This window comes from Schistocerca nitens, chromosome 6 (genome assembly GCF_023898315.1).
Source record: "Schistocerca nitens isolate TAMUIC-IGC-003100 chromosome 6, iqSchNite1.1, whole genome shotgun sequence".
NCBI lineage: Eukaryota > Metazoa > Arthropoda > Insecta > Orthoptera > Acrididae > Schistocerca > Schistocerca nitens.
The window spans coordinates 744,801,062-744,823,483 of NC_064619.1; positions in this window are offsets into that span (position 1 = coordinate 744,801,062).

Sequence of the window (22,422 nt, forward strand, 5' to 3'; positions counted from 1 at the left end):
AGTTTAATTTTAAAAAGTTGGTCCGGGGTACAATGGAGTAGGGGATCTCCCTGGCGATTACAAAGGCCAAGATTACTTCTTGATCTGGCTGCTTACAGGAAGTATTGTACCCCGGACCAACTTTTTAAAATTAAACTTACTGAGATTTTAGAACGCCATTCCGATTTTATTACTGTTTACACGGATGGGTCTAAACAGGGGGATTTTTTGGGCTGCTCTGCTGTGTTTCCCGATGCTGTCCATCGGATAGGGCTCCCAGAGCAGTTCTCAGTTTACTATGCAGAACTGTTTGCCCTGGCACGATATTCATCATCTGCTCCGATTCCCAAAGTGCTCTACACGCTCTTGAACAGATGTACCCAGCAGATCGGATGGTGCAAGAGGTGCAGGACGCACTCCTGCTCTTGCAACAGCAGGGTAAGGATGTAATTTTCTGCTGGGTTCCAGGGCACATAGGGATTCCTGGAAATGAACTTGCAGATGCGGCTGACAAGGAGGCTTGCCCCATCCCACCTCCTGCTCGCTGTTCCGTCCCCCTGCAGGCCATTACGTCTTTCGTGACTCGGAAGGTCATGCGTTGGTGGGAGGCTCAGTGGCTGGACGTGAGAGATAGCAAGCCGAGACTGCGTTGCGTAGGACATCCACCCAGTAATAGAGCGCCTTGCCTTCCCTGGAATGTATGTCGCTATAGTTACCGTAGTATTCGGGGCATCTCTCGTGAGTTGCGCTATTACAATAGGTAGCCCTTACGAACATCCCCTTGAAGCCTTGCAACTACGAGTATCGGCGGAACGCTTCGAGTTATTTCCAGTAGTTGCGAGCGGTGAAGGATTCTGTCCGACCGTGGCTCACCTCCTTCCGACAACGACGCGCTGAGGAAGTAGCCCTTACACGGCTTAGAATAGGACATTGTCCTTTGACACATGGTTTTCTGTTACGTCGTGAGGAGCCACCAACGTGTCAGACATGTGGGACACAGCTGTCGATACGACATATTTTAACTGAATGTGTTTTATATGTGGGTTTGAGGGAAGATTTCAGTTTCCCACCAGACCTACCCTCTTTTTTAACTAATAATGAGGCGAGTGTCGCTAGAGTTTTACGTTTTTTTGTGATGTCTGGCCTTCTTCCCAAAATATTGGGATTGAAGTCTTAATGTGCTGTCCAGTGGTTTGGTCACCCATTATTTGTAAGTGGTCTCTCAGCCTCCTTTAATTATTTTTCCCTGTTTGTACTGCTATTTTATTTTTAGTTTTATCTCCCTGTTTTGATGTGCTGTGTCCAATCTTGCAATTTGAACAATACCAATTCTCTCGCGTTTTGCTCTGAATTGAACTTTTGGGAACGGGCGCTGATAACCTCGGTGTTGTGCGCCATAAAACGCTAATAATCATCATCGTTTCCCTCCCTGGCCACTCCAAGGGAGGAACGTATGGATAAAGAAGGCAGTGGAGATTATTCACCCCGGTACCTCGTGTGTACGCGAGTTGATGGGGAATCGTTTCTGTCGACCAAGCCCCAGTTTTTGTGGAGCATTTAGAGGACAAGTTCTGGGAGGTGTAGGACTTGTCCAAAAAGTGCTCTGGGTCGGTTCTCATCAAAACAGCATCCTCTGCCCAGTCACTGAGGTTGCTCACTTGTGACAAGTTGGGGGATGTTTCCGTCACCATCACTCCCCATACAAGTATAAACATGGTCCAGGGTATTATATTCCACAGGGATCTTCTTCTGCAGTCCGACGATGAACTACGCGCCAATCTGGAACGACGGAGTGTTCACTTCGTCCGGCGCGTCCATCGGGGTCCGAGGGATAATCAGGTAGCCACCGGTGCCTTCATCTTGGCCTTCGAAGGTGATGTTTTACCCGAAAAGGTTAAGGTGATGGTTTACTGCTGTGATGTGAAGCCATATTTCCCTCCTCCGATGCGGTGTTTTAAATGCTGGAAGTTCAGGCACATGTCATCCCGCTGTACTTCCGGCATTACATGTCGAGATTGTGGACGTCCTTCGTATCCCAATACTCCATGTGCTCCGCCTCCCATCTGTGTTAACTGCGGAGAACACCATTCCCCCTGCTCGCCGGACTGTAGGATCTTCCAGAAGGAACGGAAGATAATGGAATATAAAACCCTGGACCGCCTGACCTACTCTGAGGCTAGGCGGAAATATGAGAGGCTCCATCCTGTACCAATCACGTCAACATACGCTGCAACGACGGTTCTTCCATCTCCTGTCTCGTCCCGTATGGTTGGTTCTAAGATTTGTCAGAATCCAACAGCACCCTTGATTGTGGGGGGCACTTCACACTCTGTTGCTCCTGCTCAACCTTCTTTAGGAGCAACACTCTCCCAACCATCAGGGACACCAGCTCCCCCTTCCCAGCCGCAGAAGCGTAAGACTTCTTCGTCTACTCTCGCCAGGAAGGGGTCCCTTGAGGACCTCCCTTCACATGTTCCGAACAGTGAAAAAGCGGACACCCGCAAGTGGCTGAAACAACCACCAGTCCCTGGTCGTATTTCCTCACGGTCGTCGTCCATCCCTGAGACTGACCCAGTGAAGCCCATGAAGCCTGAACCACCGAAGGCAGAGCTCGACAAGCAGAAAAAGAAGGAAGTCCCCAAGAATGACGACATTGCGGTGGCACCCGTCCCACCGCTTCCTAAAAGCTCTGCGTCTGAGGAAGAGGTGGACATTCTGGCGTCCGCTGAGGACTTCGATCTCGCCGGTCCCTCAGGCGCCATGGATAGCGCTTGCACCAGTGCTCAATTGGAGGCACAGGTGACCCAGCGGCGTAATCTGCCATCCAAGTCCCGTCACGCCTTTCTCAGACATGGACAATACCATCCTCCAGTGGAACTGCAGCGGTTTCTTCCACCATCTAGCTGAGCTCCGACAACTTATCAGACTTCACCCTTTCTTCTGCATTGCTCTTCAGGAAACTTGGTTTCCAGCAATGTGAACCCTCGCCCTCCGTGGCTATCGGGGTTATTATAAGAACTGGGCAGCTTATGAAAGGGTGTCTGGTGGTGTCTGCTTATATGTCCTTAACTCTCTTCACAGCGAGTCTGTCTCTCTACATACAGCTTTAGAAGCTGTCGCTGTTCGGGTGTGGACGCCACAGGCTGTTACTGTCTGCAGTTTTTACCTTCCACCGGATGGTGATGTCGCGCAGCATGTCCTGGCTGCGCTGATAGCCCAATTGCCGCCACCTTTCTTGTTACTGGGTGCCTTTAACGCCGATAACCCTCTGTGGGGTGGGTCAGTGGCAACAGGTCGAGGCGCAACCGTTGAGCATTTATTGACGCAGTACGATCTCTCGATTTTAAATGATGGTGCCTCCACACACTTCAGTGTGCTGCATGGCACATACTCCGCCATTAGTCCGTCTCCCACACCGGCGGCAGCGATCGGGCCATACAACTGGGATCCGTGTTTGGTCGCTCCTTAATGAACTCGAGTGTTAGCCTCTTCCATCTGCTTTCCAGGTCCGCCCACATACACCACCTTGGTGTATTCGTTGGCCGCAGCTTCGGCTGGAACTTTCCCGATGGCCAAAACATTCAGTTCCTCCTGCAGTCTTGCGCCGCCAATTCCTTGCTCTCCTAAGCGCATACCATGCCTCGGAGGTTATCTATACCGATGGCTCGATGGTTGATGGTCGTGTGGGGTACGCTTATGCTCATGCAGACTATGTCGAGCAGCGCTCCTTGCCGGAAGGCTGCAGTGTTTACACCGCAGAACTGACAGCCATTTTTCGTGCCCTTGAGCATATTCGTACCAGCACTGGAGAGTACTTCATCATTTGCAGTGACTCGCTCAGTAGTCTGCAGGCTCTTGACCAGTGCTACCCACGCCATCCCATTGTTGGTGCCATCCAGGGGTCCGTTCACGATCTTGAACAGCGTGGTCGTTCGGTGGTGTTCATATGGACCCCGGGACACGTTGGGATAGCGGGAAACGAACTCGCCGACAAGTTAGCCAAAGAAGCTACTCGCAAACTGCCGTTGGAGATCGGCCTCCCAGCAACTGATCTCTGAACGGTTTTGCACCGTCGGGTCTTTGGGATGTGGGGAGACGAATGGCGCACTCTGTCTGCACCCAACAAGCTGCGGCAGGTAAAGGCGACCACGACTGTGTGGGGTTCCTCCATGCGGGCCTGTCGCAAGGATTCTGTTGTTCTGTGTAGGCTCTGCATTGGTCACTCTTGGCTGATGCATGGTCATCTGCTGCGTCGAGAGGACCCCACACATTGTCGCTGTGGTGCGAACATGACGGTGGCCCATATATTGTTGGAATGTCCTCTTTTAACCGCTCTCAGGAGTGATTTTAATCTCCTGGGTGATTTATCCTCTCTTTTAGGTGACAATGTCTCTATGGCAGATCGGGTTATAAGTTTTATTCGCGCAAGCGGCTTTTATAGGTCCATTTAAATTTTTTTAACATCACCCTCTTTTGAGCTGTATCTTTTAATTAGTTTTGTGTTCTAATTCGACTCCACCCTAAACTTTTAGGCTGGAGGTTTTAACGTGTTGCAGAGTGGCTGGCTCATCCTATTATTGTCGTGATCAGCCGGCCACAGTCCTCTGCGGTGCAGTTTTAATTCCTTCTGCCTTTGTTCTCTCTGTTGTTTTTGTTTCTGTGCTCTGTTTTCCGTGTTGTCTTACAATGGACCATGGGGCTTTTCTTCCCCCGGAATTTTTCTTTTAGTGCTTCGCCTGACTGGTGGATAGTTTCACTGTGCTCTGTGTTTTTATGAAACAAGGGACCGATGACCTTTGCAGTTAGGTCCCTTTAATCTTTAACCCAACGAACCTGGGCGCCTGCCCCGCTGGGCTATCAACAGGGCTGACTGGCCGACTTTTACTTCCGCTGCAACCATTGAGTCTCCCCCACAGGGTGACATTGACGAGGTGGTCTGTGTCTTAACCACATCAATAATTTCGGCGGCCGAGGCTGCCATCCCCCACTCTTCTGGGGACCCTCAGAGGAAGGCTGTACTCTGGTGGTCGCCGGCGATTGCTGAGGCTATTCGCGACCGTAGGCGGGCCCTCCAGCGTCATAGGTGGCACCTGTCTCTAGAGACCCTCATCGCCCTTAAGAGGCTCCGTGCCTTGGCCCGTCGCCTTATCGCACGGCGTAAGCAGGAGTGCTGGGAGAGGTATGTCTCATCCTTGGGCTCCCGTGTCTCCCCCTCGCTCGTGTGGACCCGGATCCGGCGGATTTATGGATATCAGACCCCTGTGGGTGTCCATGGGATCTCCTTGGACGGCGCTGTCTGCACGGACGCTGCCGCCATTGCTGAACACCTTGCTGCGCACTTTGCTAAGAGCTCTGCAACTGAAACTTATCCCCCCGCCTTTCGCTCTCTAAAGGAGCGAGCCGAGCAGACGCCGTTATCATTCCACACGCGTCGTTCTCAAAAATACAATGCTCCTTTCAGCGAGAGGGAATTCCTTGCTGCCTTCGCCGATTGCCCTGATACAGCACCAGGACCAGACTGCATCCACGCGCGGATGCTGAAGCATCTCTCCAGGGACTGCCAGAGACACATCCTCACCATCTTTAACCGCATTTGGAGCGAGGGCGTGTTCCCGTCGCAATGGCGAGAGGGTGTTATTGTCCCCATCTTGAAGCCCAGTGCGGACCCACTGGCAGTGGACAGCTATCGTCCCAGTACCCTCACCAACGTTTTGTGCAAATTGCTCGAACGTATGGTGGGGCGGCGTTTGTGTTGGGTCCTTGAGTTGCGCGGTCTCCTCGCTCCATCCGAGGGTGGCTTCCGTCGGGGCCGGTCTGCAGCAGACAATTTGGTGCGGCTGGAATCTGCTATCCGTACGGCCTTTGCCCGACGTCAGCATCTCGTTGCTGTATGTTTTGATCTGCGGAAGGCGTATGACACCACATGGAGGTATCACATCCTTGCTACGTTGCATGAGTGGGGTCTTCGTGGCCGGCTCCCGGCTTTTCTTCAAACCTTTTTATTGCGCCGCTCTTTCCGGGTGCAAGTCGGTGCCGCCTCTAGTTCCTCTTATATACAGGAAAATGGGGTCCCGCAGGGCTCGGTGTTGAGCGTCTCCTTATTTCTAGTGGCCATTAATGGTCTGGCTGCGGCCGTGGGGTCGTCGGCGTCTCCTTCTTTGTATGCCGACGATTTCTGCATCTCATTTAGCTCCACGACTACGGGAGTCGCCGAACGCAGGCTGCAAGTCGCCGTTCGCAAGGCAGCGTCATGGGCTCTGACTCACGGTTTTCAGTTCTCTGCAGCCAAGACTCGAGTTATGCACTTCTGCAGGCATCGGACGGTCCACCCTCAACCTGAACTTTACCTCGACGGCCACCTGCTTGAAGTGGTGGACACTTGCCGCTTCTGAGGACTCGTGTTTGATGCCCGGCTCACATGGGTTCCTCATATTACTCAGCTGAAGCAAAAGTGCTGGCGTCACCTCAACGCTCTCCGCTGCCTGAGCCACACATCTTGGGGTGCGGATCGCTGCACGCTGTTGCGATTATACAGAGCCCTTGTGCAGTCCAGGCTTGATTATGGGAGCCTGGCCTATGGGTCTGCATCACCCTCAGTGTTGAAGTTGTTAGACCCCATACATCACTGTGGGGTTCGGAATACAACTGGCGCTTTTCGTACGAGTCCCGTGGATAGTCTACTGGTGGAGGCCTGGGTTCCCCCGCTGCGGATTCGCCGCCATCGACTGCTCGCCCACTATGCTGCCCACGTGCATTGCTCGCCGGGCCATCCCAATCGTCGCCTGCTTTTCATTGCTGTGGTCCTCCATCTGCCCGAACGGCGACCTAGGTCTGGGCTTTCCATAGCTGTCCGCGTCCAGTCCCTGCTGTCGGAACTGGGGTCATTCCCTCTTCTGCCTTCCTTCCGAGTCCGTGCACCTACGCCTCCCTGGTGTTTGCCCCGTCCGTCCGTCCGTCTGGACTTGGCACAGGGACCCAAGGACTCGGTTCCGCCTGTGGCCCTCCGTCGTCGTTTTCTTGCGCTCCTCGCCTCATTTTCGGGCTGTGAGACTGTCTACACTGATGGTTCCCTGGTTGATGGTCGCACTGCCTACGCTTTTGCTCACGCTGCCCATGTTGAGCAGCGCTCCTTGCCGGCTGGCTGCAGTATTTTTACTGCAGAGCTGGTGGCCATCTTGCGCGCTCTTGAGCATATGCGTTCCTGCTCAGGTACGTCCATCGTCATCTGCAGTGACTCCCTCGGCAGCCTTCAGGCCATCGACCGCTGCTATCCCTCTTCTCCTCTGGTGTCCTCTATTCAGGAGTCTGTTTCCGCCATTACCCATTTTGTTCGTTCGGTGGTCTTTGTTTGGACGCCAGGTCACGTTGGCATCCCGGGGAACGAACGTGTTGACAGGCTGGCCAAACGGGCGATCGACGCCCCAGCTTTGGGGATCGGCCTCACGGCTCGCGATCAGCAGCTGGTTTTGCGCCGTAAGGTGCTTGGGATGTGGCGTGGCATGACAGCCCCGAATAAACTGCGGGCTGTCAAGGAGACGACCGATGTGTGGCGCTCCTCCCTGCGGGCTTCTCGCAGGGACTCTGTCATCCTGTGTCGGCTCCGCATCGGCCATACCTACCTGACGCATGGCCATCTTTTGCGTAAGGAGGATCCCCCCCCTGTGTCGGTGTGGGTCCCGGCTGACCGTAGCACACATTCTGTTGGAGTGTCCCCGACTGCGCACCCTCTGGCAGTCTTTTAATCTCCCGGGCACCTTGCCTTTGGTTTTATGTGACGATGCCTCCATGGCTGACGACGTTTTAAATTTTATGCGTGGTAGTCCTTTTTATGGTTCTATTTAGGGAGGTCGTCCAACTTTCCCTTTCTGTGTCTTTTGTCCTCACGTCTCTCCAAATTTGTTGCTGTTTTGGTGTATAGTCGGATGGTTGACTCTTTCCCTTTTTTTGTTCTTGTGGTCAACCAGTCTCCGGCCATCTTCTTTTCTTCTGTTTCTTTCTGTCTGGTGTTTATCTGTACTCTTCTTGTCTGTCGTTTTCGTTGCCTAATTTGTGTTCTTTTAGTGCCTGAGGGGGAGTCTCCTCCCCTCTTTGGTTTTTACCTGCTCCGCAAGTTTTCGGCTCGCCTGTTTTCGGAATGGGGGACTGATGACCTTAGCTGTTTAGCTCCCCCTAAACATCCCAACAACCACCACCACCACCGCACTCTTCTTCGTCTTGGCGTCGTAACTGCACCTTCCATCCCTCATTTTGGGCATACACACCTGCTGGATTGTGTAAGTTACGCCCTTAGTGCATCACCATCTGCACCCACGATCACTATGGACTACCCATGGAACCCAAAATCCAGCACGGTAGCCAGCCCGTTGTGGTGGGGTCGTCATGTACCCTCTAGGTTGTAGCCCCCTGACAACACAGGGATCGTACTGGCAATGCCTGAGGTGACACCTCCCCACGTAAGCCAAGGAGTAGATGCCCATCTCTCTGGGGCATCGGGACTCCCGGCAACGGCCGTCCTGCCAGGTGGCCTTTGCTGTGGCTGGGTGGCGCCCTGGTCGGAGTGGGTGGCATTGAGGTGGATGCCCCGCAATGAAGCGGGTGAAATCTCAATCTGGTGGTCGCCCGACCGCCAATGTCTCTAAGCGTGGTAAGGTGGAATTTAACGCTGTGACATATAACCCCAACTCGTTCCCTTCACTAGCCACACCATGGGAGGAACTAAGGGCTGCAGACAGACAGGAGCTATATTTGCCGCGATACCTTGTATGCAGCAGAACTGATGGGGATTCGTTTTTGGGGACTAAGCCTCTTTGCTTTGTGCGCAATCTTGAAGATAAGTTTGGGGAAGTGGCGTCTCTTTCCAAAATGAGGGGCGATGCCATTCTCATACAAGCAGCTTCATCTGCACAGTCTCGGGCATTACTCGCCTGTGAGAAGCTCAGTGACCTCCCCATTACCGTCACTCGCCATAAGTCTATAAATTTGTTCCAAGGAATTATTTTTCATAAAGATCTTCTGCTACAGTCTGATGACGAGCTACGTGAGAACCTGGCACGACAAGGTATACACTTTGCCCATCATTTCTTTAGGGGCTGAAGGATAATAGGGTCGCTACTGGTGCCTTCATCCTGGCCTTTGAAGGCGACTGCTTGCCTGAGAAGGTCAAGGTCATGATCTACCTGTGCGATGTCAAGCGCTATGTCCCGCCCCCTATGCAATGCTTCCAGTGCTGGAAATTCGGACACATGTCCTCCAGGTGCACTGCCAGCCACATGTGTCGTGATGGTGGACGACCTCCGCATCCTAATGCTCCATGTGCTCCGCCTCCAACCTGCGTTAACTGTGGGGAGCATCATTCTCCCTGCTCACCAGACTGTGCAGTCTACCAACGAGAGCGGAAGATACATGAAATTAAGACCTTGGACCGTTTAACTTACCAAGAGGCAAAGAAGAAGCTAGAACGACTCAACCCCACACCTATGTTGAGGAGTTATGCTACCGTCACACTGCCGCCACCAGTTCCTGCAAAGACTCCTTTCACAGTTGGCCCACAGATCAGTCACATTACGCCTGCCGCACCACTGGTGGGGGGCCACTCTCTCTTCCAGTACTCGCAAAACACCCAGTTTGGGAGCAGTGCGCCCCGAACAACCGGGGACGTCAGTCCCCACCTCTCAGAAGGAGAGGCGACAGCCCTCTCCGGCTCCTCAGCTGGGGAAGCGACAGCCCTCTCCGGCTGCTCAGCCGGAGACGCAACAGCCTCCTCCGGCCTCACTTGTTTGGAAGGGATCCCTTGGGGGAGTCCCTTCCAAGGACTTCCCCAGTGTCTCACAAGACACTAGCCAGTGGCTGAAGAAGCCACCAGCTGCTGGTCGAAGGGCTTCATGTTCTTCCTCTGTTCCTGATAATGCGTCAGGAAAGCCCTCCCAGCATGCAAACCCTCCTCCCAAAGACAAGAGAAAGAAGAGGAAGCTCTCCAAGAAGGATAAGGACCCAGTGGTTCCCACACCACTGCTTCCTGTCAGCTCAGCCTCTGAGGATGAGGTCGAGCTCTTTGCGTCCCCTGATGACCTGGATCTCGCCGTCTCCTCAGAAACGATGGACGTAGCCTTTTCAGTGCCTGCATGCCCCTACAGGACACGCTTTGTAGAATCCTCCAGTGGAATTGTGACGGTTATTTTAGCCATCTACCTGAGCTACGTCAACTTCTAAGCATGACACCTGCTTTATGCATTGCCCTCCAGGAAACCTGTTTCCTGACAATGCGGACCCCTGTCATTCGTGGATACAGGGGTTATTACTGCAACTGTAGCACTTACAAATGGAACCTGTTTCCCGGTCCCATGTACGCCTGCCTAGATATGCATTCAGCAAGGCAAACTGGGAAACGTTCTCCTCTGCTGCCACTGTTGAATCTCTCCCCCACGGTACCATCGATGTGGCAGTTGAGACACTGACTGCAGCGATTGTTTCCGCTGCGGAACGTTCCATTCCTCGTTTGTTAGGGTGCCCCCGGCGAAAGTCAGTGCCTTGGTGGTCTCCGGAGGTCGCTGAAGCCATTAAAGAACGTCGGCGGGCTCTTCAGCGACATAAGCGGCACCCGTCTTTGGAGAACCTCATTTTATTCAAACGTCTTCGTGCTCAGGCACGGCGGCTCATCAAGAGGCGGAAACAGGAGTGCTGGAAGAGGTACGTTTCCACCATTGGTTCCCGTACTTCACCCTCCCAGGTGTGGATGAAGATTCGGCGCATCTTTGGATTGCAACACTCTACAGGTGTCGCAGGGCTTACCATCAACGGGGCGGTATCCACCGATGCCGATGCAATCGCCGAGCATTTCGCACAGCACTATGTTCGGGCCTCTGCGTCGGGGAATTACCCGCCTGCGTTTCGCGCGCTCAAACGCTGGGAGGAAGGCAAACGGCTTTCTTTTGCTTCTCGCTGGCCTGAGGCATATAACGCCCCATTTAGTTTGTGGGAACTCCAAAGCGCCCTGGCACAGTGCCCCGATACAGCCTCTGGGCCAGATGGCATCCACAATCAGATGCTCAAACACCTGTCCCCGGACTGTCAGCGATGTGGTCTTGCCATCTTCAACCGCATATGGGACGATGGTGTCTTTCCGTCGCAGTGGCGAGAAAGTACCATCATTCCGGTGCTGAAGCCTGGTAAGGACCCGCTTAATGTGGATAGCTATCGGCCCATCAGCTTGACAAATACTCTGTGCAAGCTACTGGAACATATGGTGAGTCGACGGCTGTGTTGGTCTTCTCGGGGTCTTCTGGCTCGGTGCCAGAGCGGCTTCCGTCAGGGCCGTTCCACCGCCGATACTTTGGTCTTCCTTGAGTCTGCAATCCGCACTGCTTTTTCCAGGCGCCAACACCTCGTCTCCATCTTTTTCGACCTCTCCAGAGCATATGACACGACGTGGCGGCACCATATTCTCGCCGCGTTGCACGGGTGGGGTCTCCAGAGTTCTTTCCCATTTTTATTCAGAATTTTGTATCTGCTCGGACATTCCGCGTTTTAATTGGCACACCCCACAGTTCACTTCACATCTTGGAGAACGGCGTTCCACAGGGCTCTGTATTGAGCATGCCCCTTTTCCTTGTGGCCATTAATGGCCTTGCAGCAGCAGCTGTAGGGTCGTCTGTCTCACCCACGTTATATGCTGACTATTTCTGCATCTTTTTCAGCTCCTCCACCATTTGTGTTGCAGAATGTAGGTTGCAGGGAGCCATACGCAAGGCGCAGGCGTGGGCCCTAGCCCATGGGTTTCAAGTTTCCCCTGCGAAGACTTGTGTTATGCACTTTTGTCGGCGTCGAACTGCCCATCTCCACCCTGAGCTCTATCTTCAGGATGCCATGCTCAGGGTTGTTGACACTTCACGTTTTCTGGGATTGCTGTTCGAAGCCCATCTTACTTGGCTTCCACATATTCATCAGCTCAAGCGTCAGTGCTGGCAGCATGTGAATGCCCTCCGCTGCCTCAGCAACACAACTTGGGGTGCAGATCGTAATACGCTGCTGCAGCTCTACAAAGACCTCGTACTGTCCCGACTGGATTATGGGAGTGTGGCATATGGCTCAGCGTCGCCCTCAGTGTTGTAACTGCTGGACCCCGTTCTCCACTGTGGGGTTCGACAGGCGACAGGAGGATTCCGCACCAGCCCTGTTAATAGCCTACTTGCTGAGGCTGGGGTTCCTCTGCTTCGTATTCGGCGTCAACAACTGTTAGCCAACTATGCTGCCCACGTCCGTTGTTTGCCCCGTCACCCTAACTACCGTCTCCTTTTCGCTAATGCAGCAGTCCATATCCCACACCGGCGGCCGCGATCAGGCCATACAACTGGGATCCGTGTTTGGTCGCTCCTTAATGAACTCGAGTGTTAGCCTCTTCCCTCTGCTTTCCACGTCGGCCACATACACCACCTTGGTGTATTCGTCGGCCGCAGCTTCGGCTGGAACTTTCCCGATGTCCAAAAGATTCAGTTCCTCCTGCAGTCTTGCGCCGCCAATTCCTTGCTCTCCTAAGCGCATACCATGCCTCGGAGGTTATCTATACCGATGGCTCGATGGTTGATGGCCGTGTGGGGTACGCTTATGCTCATGCGGACTATGTCGAGCAGCGCTCCTTGCCGGAAGGCTGCAGTGTTTACACCGCAGAACTGACAGCCATTTTTCGTGCCCTTGAGCATATTCGTACCAGCACTGGAGAGTCCTTCATCATTTGCAGTGACTCGCTCAGTAGTCTGCAGGCTCTTGACCAGTGCTACCCACGCCATCCCATTGTGGGTGCCATCCAGGGGTCCATTCACGCTCTTGAACAGCGTGGTCGTTCGGTGGTGTTTATATGGACCCCGGGACACGTTGGGATCGTGGTAAATGAGCTCGCCGACAAGTTAGCCAAAAAGGCTACCCGCAAACATACGCTGGAGATCAGCCTACTGGCAACTGATCTCCGAAAGGTTTTGCACCGTCGGGTCTTTGGGATGTGGGGAGACGAATGGCGCACTCTTTCTGCACCCAACAAGCTGCGGCAAGTAATGGAGACCACGACTGTGTGGGGTTCGTCCATGCGGACCTCTCGCAGGGATTCTGTTGTTCTGTGTATACTCCGCATTGGTCACTCTTGGCTGACGCATGGTCATCTGCTGCATCGAGAGGACCCCACTCATTGTCGCTGTGGTGCGAACATGACGGTGGCCCATATATTGTTGGAATGTCCTCTTTTAACCGCTCTCAGGCGTGATTTTAATCTCCTGGGTGATTTATCCTCTCTTTTAGGTGACAATGTCTCTATGGCAGATCGGGTTATAAGTTTTATTCGCGCAAGCGGCTTTTATAGGTCCATTTAAATTTTTTTAACATCACCCTCTTTTGAGCTGTATCTTTTAATTAGTTTTGTGTTGTAATTCGACTCCATCCTAAACTTTTAGATTGGAGGTTTTAACGTGTTGCAGAGTGGCTGGCTCATCCTATTATTTTCGTTATCAGCCAGCCACGACCCTCTGCTGAACTGTTTTAATTCCTTCTGCCTTTCTTCTCTTTGTTGTTTTTGTTGCTGTGCTCCGTTTTCCATGTTTCTTTATTATTGACCTTGGGGGTTTTCTTCCCCTGGAATTTTTATCTTGTGTTTTGCATGACTAATGGATGGTTTCACTGTGCTCTGTGTGTTCATGAAACAAGGGACCGATGACCTATGCAGTTTGGTCCCTTTAATCCTCAAACGCCCCCAGGGGCTCAGCATTCATTTGCTGAGTACGGGCTTGGCGACCCCGGGGTCCTGAGCTGGGGTCTGGTCAGCGCCGCCAGTCTCCTGTCACCGTAACCCCCGGACATGCTTCAGCGACCACCGTATGGCGCGGCGGTGGAATGTTGTGCGCTGCGGGGAATGGTTATCTTGGCTTGACCGCCTGGATTGCGAGGACGGTAAACCTCCATAAAAACCCCTCAATCTTACGGTGTGCTGCGCGCCTATAAGATGCATGGATGTTGGGGTGGAACAGTCGCAAGCGGGCAACCTCTGGGGCACCTGCCGCACCCCAGTTGTATAAGGCTTACCTACGCACGCGGGGCTCTGTCTAGGTGGACTTCTAGTTCCCTAGCTGCTCGTGGGAGCGAGATGGATCCTTCGAATTCCTCTTTTCCTCCTCCCAGCGGAAAGGGTGGGCCGCTGGAAGGTTCCAACACCCACCCTCTGAAGAGGGCTCGTGCAGTCAGTCCCCCAGACTGCAGCACATCTTTGACAAGTTAAGTCTTTAGTAACAGAATGGATTCTGGTAATCAGAATGTGTTTCTCATTGTAAAACGGAAGGAGGGTAGTTTTGAGAAGGTTTCGCCCTTCTATATACAAAAGGGTCTGGAGGGCATCTGTGGCTCCTTAAAATCAGTGAAGTGTTTGCGTAATGGGACCTTGCTCGTGGAAACTTCCACTTCCCAGCAAGCCACTAACCTGCAAGCTGCTAAATGCCTTGGGGAGTATGCCATAGACACTGAACTGCACAGCACCTTGAATTATAGCAAAGGTGTTGTGACATGCCAGGATCTAGTCGACATTCCCAAAGACGAACTGCAACGTGAGTGGGCTCCGGAAGGTATCGTTGATGTTCAACATATCATGAAGAGGGTTGATGGCAATCTTGTCAAATCCGACTCTTTTATTCTGACCTTCAGTAGCACGAAACTTCCAGACCATATTAAAGCTGGCTTCCTTCGCCTTAGTGTGCGGCCTTATTTCCAGTCTCCAATGCGCTGTTTTAAATGCCAGCGTTTTGGGCATACCACCTTCGGGTGTAAAGGTGACGCGACTTGTGGCAACTGTGGTAAGGCTGCTCATGAAGGAGTTGGTTGCTCGTCTCCACCTAGATGTATCAATTGCTCTGGCAACCACCCTGTGTGGTGTAGGGACTGCCGAATATTTTTAGAGGAACGCAAAGTCCAGGAAATAAAAACAACCAAGCGTATCCCCTATGGCGAGGCCAAGAAGATCTATAAGTCGATGCAACCTCCCACATTTGTTACATCTTTTGCATCCCTGGTTCAGAAGCCTACTCCAAAAGTCGATGCCTCGACGCAGTCCGAGGTGGTGAGTGTTGGCACTAACACCTGCAGCTGTCAGTGCACTTGCAACGCAGCCAGGGTTTCAGAGCCAGTAGCCCCTACTCGACTGGCAGACACAGGTACAGTGGCGAACTTGGGCCAGCCCCTGGCGCCTCCAACAGCTGCGGCTGTTCCCAAGCCCAGTGCGCCGATTACCACTCCCACATCCGCTCCCCCAAAGCCCACCAAACCACAGAAAGCTCCTGTACAGCAGCCACAGCGGGTCAAATCCCGTGGTAAACCATCTGACCATGCGGATGTTGTTTTACGAGAGGCTTCCTCTGACTCTTCCCCGGAGTTGATGGAATACGATGTATGTGTGGGGCAATCATCTCGCCCCATGCCTGCTCCTCCACCTGCTTCGGTCTCCCCGCCTCGTCGGAGAGACAGGATGAAGGTGCTACCCCCATCCTAGATGGCTCCCATACTTCAGTGGAATTTGCAAGGGTTCAGGACGCATGTGGAAGAACTTCGTCTACTATCTCAGGATAGACCACTGTGTCTATGTCTCCAGGAGACTTATTTCCATCCATCATACTCCCCTGAGATAGCCCGCATCTCGTGGTCGTGCGGTAGCGTTCTCGCTTCCCACGCCCGGGTTCCCGGGTTCGATTCCCGGCGGGGTCAGGGATTTTCTCTGCCTCGTGATGGCTGGGTGTTGTGTGCTGTCCTTAGGTTAGTTAGGTTTAAGTAGTTCTAAGTTCTAGGGGACTTATGACCACAGCAGTTGAGTCCCATAGTGCTCAGAGCCATTTGAACCATTTGAACCCCTGAGATACGAGGCTATACAATCCACAAAAAGGACGACCTGCGTGGAGAGAGAGCTAGAGGAGGCGTAGGTATTTTCGTCAGGACGGACTACCACTCCTCGCCTCTCTCACTTACAACGACTTTACAGGCCTTCGCTGTGTCCGTGCACGTGCGTCATCCATTGACTGTATGTTCACTTTACTTGCCCCCACATGATGCTCTTGATGAAGCGGCCCTCACCGACCTTCTTACACAGCTCCCCCAGCCATTCATTATTTGTGGTGATTTTAATGCCCACAATGTGCTTTGGGGCTCTGCAATTACCTGCCCCAGGGGTAGAGCAATTGAGAGGCTTCTCCTGTCATCCTGTGCCTACTTGCTCAATGGAGGACAGAGTACTCATTTCTGCACGGCGACTGGGTCGTTCTCTGCCATTGATCTCTCGCTTTGCTCTCCAGCTCTTGCCGCCAGTGCTCACTGGGAAGTGGTTGCTGACTTGCACGGCAGTGATCATTTCCCAATCTGGATTCACCTGCCAGATGGCGAGGGGCCCGAAAGGAGACCACCACGATGGGTGCTCAGTGGAGCTGACTGGACACTTTATAGCCAGTTGGCCCAATTCGAACACTGTGCGAATGTTGAGGTGTGGGTGGATCATATTACCAAAACGGTCCACCACGCCGCTGCAGCATCCATTCCACAGTCCACAGGCCACCGGAAGAGGCCACCTGTGCCTTGGTGGAGTGCCGAATGCCGCTCTGCAATCAGGACCAGGCGTGCAGCTCTGCGTCGGTTCAAGTGGCGGCCGACTGCTGAGAATCTTGCAGCCTTTCGGGTGGCGAGGGCAAGATGTCGCCGCATTATTCGTGAGAGCAAGAAGAGGTCGTGGCGAACGTTCCTGAACACCATTAATCGTTCCACCAAAAGTTCCATTGTGTGGGAGACCATCAGGAGAATTTCTGGCAGAGGAGGGAGGTGCCCCATAGCTGCTGTAATGACTAACGGCACTCTCCACACGGATCCGCGGGACACTGCCCAGACTATGGCAGCGTATTTTGCCACAGTTACTGCAACAACCAGTCAGGATCCAGGTTTCCAGCGCCATAGAGCGGTTGCTGAGAGATGTAGTCTGAACTTCCAGTCCACCTCTCATGAAGTTTACAACTGCCCATTGTCTGGAGCTCGTGGCACATCCCCTGGTCACGACAGGATCCATTACAGTATGCTATGGCACTTCACAATGCGCAACAGAGAAATACTCCTCGCACTTTTTAATGCCATTTGGGCGTCGGGTCACTTTCCTGACTCGTGGCGTGAGGCAGTTTTAATCCCTTTATTAAAACCTGGGAAAAACCACACGCGCCCAAGTAGCTACCGTAGTATTGCCCTCACTAGTTGCATAGGGAAGACCTTGGAGCGGATGGTTAACCGCCGCCTTGTCTGGATGTTAGAATCCCGGCAACTCCTTAGTCGCTTTCAGTGTGAGTTCAGGAGGTTTCGTTCCACCTTTGATAACCTTGCCCTCCTGGAGGCGGCTATACAACAAGCTTTCCTACGCCGTCATCACCTTCTAGGTGTATTTTTCGACATCGAGAAGGCCTACGATACCACTTGGAGGCGTCTCATCCAGGAGCAGCTTCACGAATGGGGTTTTCGTGGTTGTCTTCCTCTTTTTATTCAGTCTTTCCTCTCGCCACGATATTTTAGATACCGAATTGGTAACGTCCTGTCTGATCGCTTTGAGCAGGAGAATGGTGTTCCTCAGGGTAGCGTTTTAAGTGTGACTCTCTTTGCCATCGCTATTAATAGCATTACGTCCATAGTGAAAAGTCCTGTCCAGTGTTCTTTGTTTGTGGATGATTTCTCTTTGTTCTGCTCTTCTTCAAGCGTTGCAACGACAACTCGTCAGTTGCAACTTACGATTAGGCGTTTGGGTGACTGGGCGCAGAAGAGTGGTTTTAAGTTTTCCACCGAGAAGTCTGTATGTGTTCTTTTTAACCGTTCTCGTTCGATTTTAACTTTTCCTGAGTTGCGGTTGAGGGACGCTATTCTTACTTTTAAAGACACGGTGAGATTTCTGGGACTCTTTTTTGACTCGAGTCTCACGTGCTTACCTCATCTTAAAGACCTGCAACGGCGGTCGCTTCAGGCTTTAAGTATTTTAAAATGTCTTAGCCACAGTACATGGGGAGCTGACAGAACTTGTCTGCTCCAGTTTTACAGGGCGTTTGTGCGATCTCGGCTCGATTATGGGTGCACGGTGTATGGGTCCGCGAGGCCTTCTTACTTAAAAATGTTGGACGTTGTCCACCATGAAGGGCTTCGGTTGGCCACTGGGGCATTCCGAACTAGCCCCAGACCAAGCCTCTGTGCAGAGGCTGGTGAACCGCCACTTCATATGCGGCGACGGCTACTTACAGTGCGCCAGGCGTATAAAACTTTGTCCACACCTTACACCCCTGCATACCATACCGTTGCTCAGCCTCCTCTGGCACGATTGTTTCATAACCGGCGACGTGCGACGCAGCCCTATGGGATTCGCGCACAGGATTGCCTCGGTGCGATGTCTATGGCTGGTCTTCGTGTTTTACGTCGCGGTTGGAGCAGATCTCCACCTTGGCTCCTCCGGAGACCCAAACTTATTTTAGATTTGACTAATTTTAAGAAAGATGGCACACCAGATTTTACGTTCCAATCTCTGTTTTTTAACATTTTAGATGTGCATCACGGTTTCACTGTTGTTTATACTGATGGCTCCAAACAGGAGAATTTCCTTGGCTGTTCTGTGGTGTTCCCTGATTATGTTACCCGGATTCGCCTCCCTGCTGAATATACCGTTTTCGCAGCGGAGCTCCACGCGATCCTGAAGGCACTGGAGCAGATGAATCGTGTTCGGGGCGATCGATTTCTTATCTGCTCCGATTCTCTTAGTGCCTTACGATCACTGCAGAACCTATACCCGACTGAGGAGATGGTCCAGCTGATACATGACCAACTGTACTTGCTCCAACGGCGGGGTAAAGAGGTATCCTTCTGCTGGGTGCCTGGTCATGTCGGCATATGGTGCAATGAACAGGCCGATCGGGCTGCCAAGGAGGCCTGCAGAGAGCAGGATGTGGTCCAGTGTCCTATCCCCTTGCAGTCAGTCATCGCTGCACTCCACAGGAAGTGCATGGAGATGTGGGAGGACGAATGGCTGGCGGTGACGGCCAATAAACTGCGGTCGGTAAAGTCAACCACTCGGCCGTGGCGTTCCTCCTGCCAGTTGCTCAGGCGGGAAGAGGTGGCCCTCACACGACTTCGGATCGGGCACTGTCCTCTGACGCATAGCTATTTATTACGGCGGGAGGATCCTCCGTTTTGTGATGCTTGTGGTGTGCACATCTCTGTCCAGCATATTTTAATAGTCTGCATTTTATACCGTGATGCAAGGGCAGAAGCACAAGTGGATGGGGGTCTGCCTTGTGTTTTAGCTAACGATGAGACGTGTGTGTCTAGGGTTTTTAAGTTCTGTGATGTGTCTGGACTCTGGCCTAAACTTTTAGGCTGGAGGTTTTAGTGTATTGCAGAGTGGCTGACTCCTCCCTTTTTTCCTTGCGGTCAGCCAGCCACTTCCATCTGCTACATTGTTTTACCTCCCTCTACCATTTTCTTCCTATGTTGTTCATGTTTTACTGCTGACGCCCTGATTCATCCCACGCTTCGGTGTGGGTGAGCACATATTTTTCAATGATTGTTCCCCCGTGTTTTATGTTCCGTTTTATGTAAATGTTCTGAGTTTTTTTCTTGGCACCCGTCTCACTATGATACTGTACGGGTGCTGAAGACCTTGTTGTCGTGCGCCCACCAACCCCTTCTACTCTCTCTGCGCCGCTCCACGGCGCCGAGAGACATTGCCCAGACACTGGCCATGCATTTTGCGGAATCTACCGCCACTATTAATTGTGATCCAGATTTCTGCCGCTACCGCACTGCCATCGAGAGGGGTCACTTGGACTTCCGGTCTCCAAATTCTGAACCCTACAACTGCCCCTCCACAGTGTGGGAACTGGATTCGCCGCTGTCTGTGGCTCATGATACTGCGCCTGGTCATGATCAATTCCGGTACAGCGTGCTGTAGCACTTGTTGCTGCCATCCAAGGAAGTTCTCCTTAATTGTTTTAATATGATATGGTTATCTGGCACGTACCCTAACTCGTGGAGGGAGGCGATTTTGATCCCCCTCCTCAAACCGGGGAAGGACCGAACGCATCCCAGTAGTTACCGGAGTATTGCTTTGACGAACTGTGTCGGGAAGACGTTGGAACCCATGGTCAACCGTCGCCTGGCTTGGCTGCTCGAGACCAGGCAGCTCCTTAGCCCCTCTCAGTGTGGCTTTCGGAGATGTCGTTCCACTATAGACAACTTGACCCTGCTTGAGGCGGCCATCCAGCAAACCTTCCTACGTAACCAGCATTGTCTAGGTCTATTCTTTGACATTAATAAGGCGTATGACACTACTTGGCGCCGCCTTATCCTCAATCAACTCCATGAGTGGGGTTTTCGTGGCTGTCTCCCAATCTTCATTCGATACTTTCTTTCCCACCGCCTCTTTCGATATCGGGTTGGTAATGTGCTATCTGATTTGTACGTGCAGGAGAATGGTGTTCCTCAGGGAAGCGTTTTAAGTGTCACCCTCTTTGCCGTCGCCATTAACAGTATCACGTCCACTGTCCGGAGTCCTGCCCAATGCTCCTTGTTTGTGGACGATTTTGCTGTTTTCTGTTCTTCCTCCAGTCTTGTCACTGCTAGTCGGCAGTTGCAGCTTACGATACAGCGATTAGAGGCATGGACTGCGAAGACGGGTTTTACCTTTTCTGCAGACAAATGTGTGTGTGTTCATTTTAATCGTTCTCGACGTCTTTTTACCTCCCCTGAATTGCGTCTGAAGGACACCATTCTTCCTTTTAGTGACACTGTGTGGTTCCTGGGCCTCACTTTTGATTCCACGTTGTCGTGGTTGCCTCACCTTAAAGACCTCAAGGTGCGGGTCCTGAAGGCGCTGAATATTTTGAAGTGTCTGAGCCATCGATCCTGGGGAGCAGATCGGGCGCGTCTGCTGCAGTTTTATAGGGCTTTCGTCCGATCGCGTCTTGACTATGGTTGCACCGTGTATGGGTCCGCACGGCCTTCGTATCTGAAGATCCTTGACGCAGGGTATCAGGCTGGCCACTGGTGCCTTCCGTACCAGTCCCATCCCCAGCCTGTGTGCTGAGGCAGGGGAACCGCCGCTCGCCATCCGGCGGAAACTCCTCATGGTGTGACGGGTGTGTCAATTCCTTGCCTGTCCTACCTCCCCTGCGTACCCTACCGTTGCCCGACCGCCTATGGAACGTCTCTTTTCCAGTCGTCCCAGGGCAACGAGACCATTTGGGATTCGTGCCAAGCATTTGCTTGAGTCCCTTGGTGTCGAGCGTGTGACCCCCCAACGACAAGGTTTTACTCGCCTGCCTCCCTGGTTGCTCCAGAGGCCCAGCGTCCTTTTAGACTTGTCGGAGTACCGGAGGAGCTGCACTCCTGCGTTTGTTTTTACCTCCTTATTTTATGATATTTTAAACCAGCATCCCGACCATGTACCAGTATTTACGGATGGCTCTAAACAGGGGGACTGTTGGTTGTGCTGTTGTTTTCCCTGATCGAGTCGTCAAGTTACGGCTTCCTGCGGCGTTTACCATCTTTGATGCCGAATCGTTTGCGATCTTGCGGGCATTGGAGCAGATGCGATGTGTTCTCAGTCTTACGTTCCTCATCTGTTCTGACTCCCTGAGTGCCCTTCATACCATGCAACACTTGTACCCAGCGGAAACGGTCGTCCAGAACATCCATGATGCCCTACTCCACCTGCAACGGCAGGGGAAGGAGGTTTCCTTCTGTTGGGTGCCGGGGCACGTGGGTATTAGGGGAAACGAACTGGCGGATGTGGCTGCCAAAGATGCGTGTTCCTTCCCTCACGTTGTTACATGTGCCGTCCCTCTCCATGCTGTTACCTCCCTCCTGCGTTTTCGCGTTCTGCGTCAGTGGGAAGAGGAGTGGCTGGCAGTCGGTGAAAATAAGCTGCGTCTGGTCAAGGCCACCACGCGTCCATGGCGTACGTCCTACCAGTCATGGCCGGCCGAAGTGGCCGTGCGGTTAAAGGCGCTGCAGTCTGGAACCGCGAGACCGCTACGGTCGCAGGTTCGAATCTTGCCTCGGGCATGGATGTTTGTGATGTCCTTAGGTTAGTTAGGTTTAACTAGTTCTAAGTTCTAGGGGACTAATGACCTCAGCAGTTGAGTCCCATAGTGCTCAGAGCCATTTGAACCATTTTTGAACTACCAGTCATGCAGGCGGGATGAGGTTCTCCTCACTCGCCTCCGCATCGGTCACAGTCCCTTAACGCATGGTTTTTTACTCCGGCGGGAGGACCCCCCAATCGGCAGTGCTTGTGGCGTCCAGATTACTGTCCGCCACATTTTACTTGACTGTCTTTTATTCTCTGACCTAAGGGCGGTGGTATCTTTGCCACCGGATTTGCCCTCTATTTTACAAGATGACGCGACGACTTTAGTTAAGGTC